Source organism: Bison bison, unplaced genomic scaffold (genome assembly GCF_000754665.1).
Source record: "Bison bison bison isolate TAMUID 2011002044 unplaced genomic scaffold, Bison_UMD1.0 scf7180017864352, whole genome shotgun sequence".
Lineage (NCBI taxonomy): Eukaryota > Metazoa > Chordata > Mammalia > Artiodactyla > Bovidae > Bison > Bison bison.
The window spans coordinates 2,222,016-2,232,562 of NW_011494924.1; the positions used below are offsets into that span (position 1 = coordinate 2,222,016).

The 10,547-nt window shown below is 44.5% G+C and overlaps 1 protein-coding gene and 1 non-coding gene across 2 annotated transcripts in view; both read left to right on the forward strand.

The window, feature by feature from the left end:
* Positions 1 to 2,262: 2,262 nt before the first annotated feature.
* Positions 2,263 to 2,335, forward strand: TRNAM-CAU. Its single transcript has one exon. It is a non-coding gene; the product is annotated as a tRNA-Met (tRNA).
* A 4,823-nt stretch (positions 2,336 to 7,158) lies between these two features.
* The window catches only part of CEP250 (centrosomal protein 250kDa), a 47,743-nt gene continuing 44,354 nt past the window's right edge, over positions 7,159 to 10,547 (forward strand). The window contains exon 1 of the mRNA XM_010854905.1: positions 7,159 to 7,297. The gene's annotated coding sequence lies outside the window, so the exon portion shown is untranslated. The remainder of the gene's footprint in view (positions 7,298 to 10,547) is intronic.

A 10,547-nucleotide genomic window follows, 5' to 3' on the forward strand; every position in this document is an offset into this window, starting at 1 on the left:
TAAATAAATCCACTTCTTACTTTTAAAAAAAGAAAGTAAAGAAAATCTGCTTCACAGACAGCTTATAAGAGCCAAATGTATTTATGCATGTAGAGCACCTTTCTTTCAGTGACCTGCATATAGTAGGTGCTCCATAAATCATGGTTTAAAAAAAAAAAAAAAGAGTTGTTAGTATTTTCCTTCTTCACAAAAAAGAAAACTGAGTCTCAGAGGAATTAAGTAATTGACACAAGATCACACAGCCCAAAATGATCGGGGTAGGACTCAACTCAAACACATGACTCTGAATCCAGTGCTCTTCCCCACAGCAAACAAGGATTGATTTTTCCTGGCATCACTCTACATGAAAAGGATTGGCTGAGAGAAGGGCCCCGGGCCCTCCATCTGTGCTTCTTATAATCTGTGGGACCTGGTCATCCCCATCCAGGGAGCCCAGAGAGCCCCAGCAGGTGCAGAACCACTTAATCCTCCCTGCAATCATCATTCTGGTTTGTGTTGGTTCTACTTCCCTGGAGCTGCCACCCCTGTGGGCTCTCCTCCACTGAGTTCTCAATGGCTCCCCCCGCTGAGCTGCTCAGGAACTGCACCTTGTCAGAGTACTGTGGGCCCTTCAGCCAGATCAATTCATTCCACTCCCTGCAGATACTGTAATCTGGAAACAGGTCAGTTTATCCCACTCCCTGCAGGGTAGTTAATCTGGGTGTATGTATATTTTTACCTGTTATGGGTGTGGTGCCCAAAATAACCATACATTTTCAATTTTATTCTTTATTTAAAATATTTTATTTTAAAACTTTTTAGTATTTAAAAATATTTTTAGAAATTTAAAAACTAATGCATAATAGAAAGAAAGGTAACACAAACTCATGATGAAAAAAATTCAAATAGTATGAGGGAGTACACAGGAAGTCCCCCTCCCACCTCAGACCCCCACTTTTTCATTTGTTCTCAGAAACAACCACTTTTATTAGTCTCTTGGATAACTTTGTTTCTTTCTTTTTAAAAATTAAAAAAAAAATCTTTATTGAATTTGTTACAATATTGCTTCTGTTTTATGTTTTGGTTTTTTGGCCGTGAGGCACATGGGATTTTAACTCCCTGCTGCTGCTGGTGCTAAGTCACCTCAGTTGTGTCCCGCTCTGTGTGACCCCATAGATGGCAGCCCCCCAGGCTGCCCCGTCCCTGGGATTCTCCAGGCAAGAACACTGGAGTGGGTTGCCATTTCCTTCTCCAGTTCATGAAAGAGAAAAGTGAAAGTGAAGTCGTTCAGTCGTGTCCGACTCTTAGCGGCCCCATAGACTGCAGCCTACCAGGCTCCTCTGTCCATGTGATTTTCCAGGCAAGAGTACTGGAGTGGGGTGCCATTGGCTTAGCAGAGATCAAATTCATATCCCATGCATTGGAAGGCAAAGTCTTAACCACTGGACCACCAGGGAAGTCCCTCCTGGATGACTTTCTGTGCAAAATAAGTTTTGAAAAAACCTTTTTATTGAAGAATAACACCTGTACTGAATATATATTTAATTACAAACTTGAATCATGCTCTTTGTAAAAAAATAAAATTGAGACAACACCAAAGTTTGTTAAATTAAAAGAGGCCGCTCTCCAATCTCTCTCCCTAGAGGTAACCACTATTAATAGTTAGGGACCTGGAAACCCATTGCCATTCTTGAGCTCAGAAACCTCGGATTCTTGCTAGACTCTTCTCACTCCTCCTTCCCTTTGTCTACTTATATCTCCCACTTTTCACTCTAATAGGTAAGTGTTATTATCCCCATTGCCAGCAAAAGAATTTGAGACTCAGAGAGGGAAGGTGGGTTGCTCCAGACACAAGGCAGAGCCCAGAAGTTCAAACCCAGGGGAGTGTGTCTGCCTCCAAGTCCAGTGTTCTTCCTGGCATGTTCCTCTTGGTTCCTGTCCAGATTCTTAGAGTTTTAATCGCTGTATCACCTGAAGCAGCAGATAGAGTCTCAGGTTAGAATATAATTACGGGCTCATTTAAATTTTTATTTATTTATTTTTGGCTGACTGGGTCTTCACTGTTGCGTGCAGGCTTTCTCTAGTTGTGGCATGTGGGCTCAGTAGATATGGCACATGGGCTCGGTTGCCCTGTGACTTGTGGCATCTTCTCAGACCAGGGATTGAACCCATGTCCCCTGCAAAGGACCTATGGGAGCTGTCCCTGTACATGCTTTTACGGCCCAGGCTCTGAATGATGGTGAGCAGATGGCACTCACATCAAGAAATGTCAAGCTTGGGACTTCCCTGGTGGTCCAGTGGCTAAGACTCTGCATTCATAATGCAGGGGGCCCCGGTTCGAGCCCTGGTCAGGGAAATAGATCCCACATGCTGCAACTAAAAAATCCTGTATGCTGCAATGAAGACTGAAGATCCCACATGCTGCAATTAAGACCTGGTGCAGCCAAAAAAAAAGAAATGTCAAGCTTGAGTGAGTGGGTACATAGAGCTTGACTTGGTCAGTGAAAAGGGAAAGGACTGGAATGAGACCTGCCCACTGAGTCAGGGTCAGGATCGAGGGGAAGAGACCCACTTGATGAAGAGGACTGTATTATTATCTAATTATAAATCCAAGGAGACTCTTAAGATCCAATCTAGAGGCAGAATCAGCCAGAGGCATGCACAGAGGAAACCCCCAGTATTCCCCAATAATCCATGCTCTTGCATGTCACCATTTCATGCACATTACCTGGAACACCCTTCCTATCTTTGTCTGCTCAGCAGATTTATCCTTCATAATCAGGTTGTAATGTCACCACCTCTACAAAGTTAGCCACTCCATTTTTTATAGAATTTACCACCCTGTAGGTTGTGAAATATACATTACCCACCAGCCTTCATGTGAGTCTGTGGACTGAGGCTTTAGGCACAGTCCATGTGTTATTATTCTTTCAGTCTCTCCCAGAGTCTAGCATAGGATTTGACACATTATGGGTGCTTAATCAATATTTTGTTTAATGATATATGAATGGACTCTGATGGAAAGCAGCAAGTTGTTCACAATCTACACAAGATGCAATATTCTTTTTAAAAAATTATTTATTTATTTTGGTTGTGCTGGGTCTTGGCTGCTTTGCCCAGGCTTTCTCTGTTGGGGAGAGCAGGGGCTCCTCTTTGTTTTGATGCTCAGGCTTCTCATTGTGGAGGTTTCTCGTGTTGCAGAGCACAGGTTCTAGGCGCATAGGCTCAGTAGTTGTGGTGCACAGGCTTAGCTGCTCTGAAGCATGTGGGATCTTCCTGGACCAGGGATTGAACCTGTGTCCCCTGCATTGGCAGGTGGATTCCAACCCACTGCACCATCAGGGAAGTCCCACAAGATGTTATACTCTTTTGGTGCCCCCAGCGCTGCTTCAGGCAGTTAGGTTGCAGTGAGAAAGAGGGGAATTATTTAGAGTTTATTAGCTTTTGTTTTATTTTTCAACTTTTCCCCTGTTATCCTTAGCCCACCTTAGTCACTCAGGCTGTTGACATGGAGAGGAAAATGGAGAAAGGGGTCAGAAAAGTCTTCTTTGAATTAGTATCGTAGCTGACTTTGTGCTTTCTGGATTTGGCAGATGTTTATAGCTGTTCCTGTCCATCAACAAAGCATCACGGGGAACTTTTATGGGTCCTCCAGGGGTTCCCTGCTGGACCCATCTCCTGCACTCCTCTTAGCAAAGGCATCTCTTCCTGTCAGTGGTCATTTATCTTCTTATGTCTGGAGTCCCTTTATTCCTCTAGGAGGCTCTGCTGAAGAGGACCCAGGATAGGCCTATGGAGGCTCTCTTTTACTTAGTCCACATCTGGCATTCTGGGAGAGTAGGATAACCCCAATATAGCAGCACTCTCCTAAGTCTGCCACCAAAGCAGTTAACAGGCTTGTCTCTTGTTGATAGATTTCCTGAGCAGGAGGTGGATCCAGTCATTATGCTCCCCAGTTGCAATGGGTTGGATGTGGTACCTCAAACCCTCCTAGAACTCCTCTCTTTCAATCACTTGTTTTGAGCATTACATCTCCCAAGAAGGGTGAGGACTCACAGCCAGAAATGTTTCCACACAAACTCTCTATCCTCCATTCTCTTGACACCTTAGATAAAGGATTTAAGAACTTTGAAACAAGGATTTTTCTGGTAGTCCAGTGGCTAAGACTCTGTGCTCCCAATGCAGAGGTCCTGGGTTTGATCCCTTGTCAAGGAACTTGATCCCACATGCCACAACAAAAATCAAAGATCCAATGTGCCCTAATTGAGACCCGGCGCAGCCAAATAAATATTTTTTTTAAAGAACTTTAAAATAGATTTTAGACTATTAGAAAAAAATATATATGTTTTTTTAACCCCTCACTTTGAAAGTTCACATATATAATTTTAAAAAGAAAGAAAGTCAATCAGTCCAGGCAGCCTCTTGGCATGGGGTAGGGGGAATATCTATAAATAATGAGCAAGTCTGGGGTTCAGAATCCACATTATAGCCCTGGAAAAGGGTTACATTATAAAGCATATCCCCAGAGATGGAATTTATGGCACAAAGGAAGAACCCCAGTTCACTTGGAGGGGACCAGAGTTGTTTTTCTTTCAACTGGTTTGTTATCTCTCTGTCCAATCCACCCTCCTTTGAGGCCTTCCCCCCACTGTAGTTCATCAGACAGGTTTGAACATGGCCAGGCTCTAATTGTAGCTGGATTAAGTCTTTCCTACAGAGCTCTTGGATCCCAAGCGATTCAGGTGTTGTAGATGAACAGTTTTTGTGGGTTTTTTTCAGTCTTACTATGCATCTTGTGGGATCCTAGTTCCTTGATCAGAGATCGAACGCAGGCCCCCTGCAGTGAAATTGTGGAATACCAACCACTGGACTACCAGGGAATTCCCTGAACACGTTTTTCTGTTCTAAACGTTCCTGGCACTTAGGATAGGATAGTTGAAGGCTGATGTACTCCCAAAGCCTACAGTATCTCTAACAGGCATGTTGTCCGCTCTCATATATCAGCTAACTCCTCTTTCTGTTCTGGCCCAGACAAAATACCCACTTGTACTATCTCGTTATGTTTTAATACAATTTCCAACTTGCTGTTAATACATTGTATTATTATCCAATGCTAGTACAGAATAGATATTCAGAATGTTTACTGGGTGAATGAGTAAATGAATAAGAGAATGAACGAACGAATTTCCTTTTGCAAAGATCAAAGATTACTGTTTGGTTTTAATCTTGTGTGTGTGTGCTAAATTTGTGTCAGTTTTGTCCGACTCTTTGAGACCATGTGGACCACCCCATGGGATTCTCCAGTCAAGAATACTAGAGTGGGTTTCCATGTCCTCCTCCAGGGGATTTTCCCAACCCAGGGATCAAACCCACGTCTCTTATGTCTCCTGCAATGGCAGGCTGGTTCTTTACCACTAGCGCCACCTGGGAAGCCCTGGTTTTAATACTCCTCTACTCCATTTGTCCTTTATTGTTATGTCTGGATAGTCTGAAACCTATATTCTTCTTGGTCTTAAAGTGTATCCTGTGGTTCGTTGATGGGTTTTATGTCATTTACCTTTGTAACACTGAATCTGACTTCATTCATTCCATGGATGCTTGTTTAGCACCTACCATGTGTCAGGCTCTTTGTTAAATGCTAGGAATAAGTCAGTCTCCTACTCTTATGAAGCTTAAGCTTTCAAGAGCGTGTGTGCTAAGTCACTTCAGTCGTGTTGGACTCTTTGCGACCCTATGAACTGTACCCCAACAGGCTCCTCTGTCCAGATGATTCTCCAGGCAAGAATACTGGAGTGGGTTGCCATGCCCTCCTCCAGGGTATCTTCCCCACCCACGGATGGAACCCTAGTCTCTTAACATCTCCTGCATTGGTGGGCGGGCTCTTTACCACTAGGGCCACCTGAGAGAAAAATAATAGGTAAACCAAAACAAGTAAAAAGTACTGTGAAAAGAGAACTGCGATAGAAAATGATAGGGTATTACTTTAAATAGCATGATCAGGGAAGATCTAGCTAAAGAATTATCGTTTGAGACCTGAAGGAGGAGACGTTATCAGCTAATTCAAAAGTTTGGGGTAAACTGATCCAGGAGATGGCAGAAGTATGTGCAAAAACCCTTAAGTTAATGTGTGTAACATTCCAAATATTGTAGTGAACACTTACACACAACCTGTTAGGGGAATATCTCTCCAGTGTTGATTCCCACACAACTGAGTCTTTGCATCTTTTTCTCTGTCAAACGTTTGGGATCTCTTCTTCCCTCACAACACTGACTCTAGTGTTAGAATCCGAGAGTCTGCATTTGAAGAAGTTCCCCAGTTATTTTTTTTAACTCCAACTAAAAATTTCCAAGTCCTGGTGACTGAGATGGTAAAGAATCTGCCTGCAATGCGGGAGTCCTGGGTTCGATCCCTGGGTAGGGAAGATCCCCTGGAGAAGGGAATGGCAACCCACTCCAGTATTCTTGTCTGGAGAATCCCATGATCAGAGGATCCTGGTGGGCTACCACGATTCAGAGTAGGACACGACTGAGTTACTAACACACACACACACACAGAAATTTAGAACCACTGAATGGAGAAGAGAGACAGGTAAATGGAATTTTACAATGCTAGAAAAGTGCACTGATTATTTATGCACAAAAATTATGGGAATAACGCTTCTAGTCTTCTACAAAGTCAGGCTCACGCAGAAAATCAAGCAAACTGCATTTTTCCGAACGGATGCAGGATATTCAGGCAAAAAGAAACCCTGTGCAATGCCATGCGTGTTCAAACCACACTGAGCAACTACGGTGTGAATGTTGTGTTGCCTGAAGCTGCTTGGCGCTTCAGGTTCTTAAGGTTGCATAGCGACGCAGCAGCGAGTTTGCTTATCCTTCACGCATTTGTTAATTGTACTCGGGTTTGTGGGCGGCGCAGTGCGCAGGCGCACCTAGAACCTGCGCTCTTACACATGCGCACTGTGTAACCCCGAAGCCAAAAGGGGTATGATTGAGGGCAAGTTTATTTCTGTTACCAAAACTTTCCTTGCTGGAATCCAGAAACCCTAGCTGTCCCCATTTAGGGGACACTACAAGCCACTCTTGTAAATCGGCTGCCAGTACTCAACATGGCGGAGGCCCCCCTAGGCGGCGCAGTCCGCTCGTAGGCACGCTTCCCGGCGGGGCGGGGCCCTCCGAAAGGGCGGGAGTTTGGGGGGCGGGGCCTACGCCCCAGCCCCTCGGTGGGCCCCCGCCCCCGGCCCGGCCTTAGCTGAGGCTTCGGCGGCTCTGGCGCTGAGAAGCACCTTGGGAATCTGCAGGAGCCGAGCGTGGTGAGGTGGGGGACTCAAGGGAAGGCGGGAGGTACCGGGTTAACGGTCCGACGCCCACTGATCGGCCTGCCCAGGGCGCCTTAAGGAATCTCGTTTGGCCAGCGGCCTCCGATTCCCCGGGAGGAACCTGAGGGCCCACAGAGGGGCTGGGACCTGTCCTAGGCGGGTGCGTCCGCGTCCTGTTGCCGCCACCACTTTGGGCTCCAGTGCGCGCAGAAAGGGATCTTCCCGAGTCCGAAGTGATCAGACGCGGCGCTGTGTTCTCCTACGCGTCCCGCTGCCGGATCCCAGAATTTTGCGGCTTCCTCTGCACTTGGGGCTTTGCATGTGATCTGTCCGAAAGTCCAGTCCTACCTGGCAGGTCCACTCTGGAACTCTCACTCTTCACGACCCAACTTAAATACTACTTCCCTGGAAATCTTTCTAACCGCTTTCTGCAGTCGCAGTAAGCTCGCTGCTGTGTTCTTGAACACATCGCACCGAGTTAGCTTTTCCTCCTCCTCTTTTACAGCCGTGCACTTGTTGGGGCGTTTTGCCTTGCCTTTTTCAGCTGTATCCTAGTGTCTAGCACGTGATGATCATAATAATAGCTAATATTTACTGAATAGTCACAAAGGTGCTACTAAATCCATTACCTGTAAAGGCCCATTCAATCGTCAGAGCAATTCCATAAGGTGGGTTCTATAGCTTCACATCTTGTGCATGACGAAACTAAGGTTCTGTTACATCGATTTGCCTAGAGTCCCACAAAGAATAAAGTGAATGAAGCTGGGACATGAATTCTAGGCTATGCCTCCCCAGAGCATGTGATAATTCCTAGACTGTGTTTGGGTTTGGTAAATGTCTGTCAAATTGGTGTTCACTTTAGGCCCATGAATTATGGAGGCCAGAGTTATGATGCACATGAGAAGGCTTAGAAAGAAGAACTGAGTGAGTTCATGACCAAACCAATGCCAGAAACTGCTGCTGGACATTCTGCCTTTCATTGATCCTTTTCCATCAAAGAGCTGAAGACCCAGGACTCATTATTTCACATCCTTTAGAAAGTGCCCCTCACAGAATTGTGATTTCATATTTCATGACTTAGGGGAAGCATGATGTAAGGGAAGGGCACAAAGTTGGAAGCAGATTGCCTGCATGCGTGCGTGCTCAGTTGTGTCTGACTCCTTGCCACCCCATGGACTGTAGCCCGCCAGGCTTCTCTGTCCATGGAATTCTCCAGGCAAGAATACTGGAGTGGGTGGCCATTTCCTCCTCCAAGGGATCTTCCTGACCCAGGGATCAAACCTGTGTCTCTTCCGTGTCCTCTCTTGGCAGGCGGATCCTTTACTGCTCCACCTGGGAAGCCCTTGGAAGCAGATTGGGGTTCAGTGTCTCCTCTACTGCTGACCAGTTATGTTCCTTCTGTGTTTCGAGCCTAGTTTTCTTGTCCATAAAATGAAGGCACTAATTTCTTCTCAAAGGGTTTCTTTTTTTATGAAGATTGCAAACAATTGTTGTGAGGGAGTAAAGTGCTATGCAGACTACATGATCTCTTTCTTTTTTGTTGTTCATTTTTTCCCTTTAGAAGGTTATAGAGCTATCAGCATTTTGCAAGACGTTTGATATGAATCGTGTTGCCTAGAGTTCCTGTATTCATTCATTTGGTCAAATGCCTCAAGAGTACCTGCTATATACCAGGAGCTGAGAATATAGCAGTCAATAAAACAATATTCTTGCTCTTGAGAAATTTGCATTGTGTTAGCTATATTACACATAATACTCAGATAGGGACACGTAAAAAGCATGGTAAGCTAAGTAGAAAAATACCAGGGACTTTCCTGATAGTCCAGTGTTCAAGACTCCCAAGTTTTCACTGAAGGGGCCACAGGTTCCTTTACCTGATCTGGGTACTCAGAGATTCCCACATGGCACATAGTATGGCAATTTAAAAAAAAAGAAAGAAAAATACCTGTGTGTGTGTGGAGGAGTGGTGGTATTTTATATTGGGTGGCTAGGGAATACCTTACTGAGAAGGTGACATTTGAACAGAGACCTGAAGGTGGCAAGGGAGCCAATCATGAGAATAACTAGAAGATGCCCTAGATGAGTGTGTGGCTTGGTGTGTTCCAAGCAGGTACATCAAGGAGGGCTGTGTGGCTGGAGGGATGTGAGCAAAGGGGAGAGGAGTAAGAAATGGAATTAAAACAATTGGAGGCAGGGATCAAATACTTAGGACGGGGTAAGCCAATATAGTGATTGTGGTTTTTACTCTTTGATTAGCCACTGGAGGGTTCTGAATAGCCTAATCAGTCACTATTTCAGTTTTTATTTATTTATTTGTTTGTTTTATTTTTTTGGCCATGCCATATGGCATGTGGCCTCCAGCCTTTAGATGGTGGGGAGATGAGGAGGAACCAGCAGAGGAGACTAAAGGGAAAGCCTTAGAGGTGGGAGGAGGACAGAGAGAGAGCCCCAACATATGCGATTTATATAAGGAGCTGTATGCTAATTTTTTTTTTCTGGGATAAGAAACAAATTGTCTGTGCAGACAAATATATATCGTTTCTTTTCTCAGGAGATAAAATGTCCATGCCTCGAGTGTTTTTACTTTTTTTGCTCTAAGTGACAAATCCTGTTCAATAATACCCGTCCTCAGCTTAGTCCTCCTAACATTTACATCTGTATTCCAAGTTCAGGTGGCATTGCTTCTATTTCAAGTTTATTTAAATCACTTTTTGAAAGAATCTAGATGAGAGAAGACAAAATATAACCTATGTTACTCTTCACCCTAGGTTCAGAGGTCACTGCCCTTCCCCATCTGGTTCCTAGCAAAAGTTGGAAGTTAGCCTTATTTATTTCTGTATCACTGTGGCCAGTTATCTAAGCTGGAATTCATGAGTGTTTATAGGATAACTTAATTTATGAAAGAAGGGAATCTTTTTCCTTTACCTGCAGAAATGATAACATCTATCCAATGGTTTGCGGTTTACAAAGCACACCGACATCTATTGTCTCATTGAATGCAAGTCAGCCTGTTCCCTGTTGCCAACTACTGACCTTTTCCTTTCCTGAGAGACATTGAAACCTACCTTTCTTTTGGAGCTATGCTAGTTTACTTATTCACTGGCTGATCTGACAGTGTGTTAATGAAAGGTGCTGGACTGTGTCTTGAGGAAGTTCCGAGCTAAATCTCAATTTCAGAAAAATTCCTGATGTAGTTTTTCTCTGTTGCCTCCATCTTTTTACTCTTGTTTTAGTGGGGGTGGGGTGGGG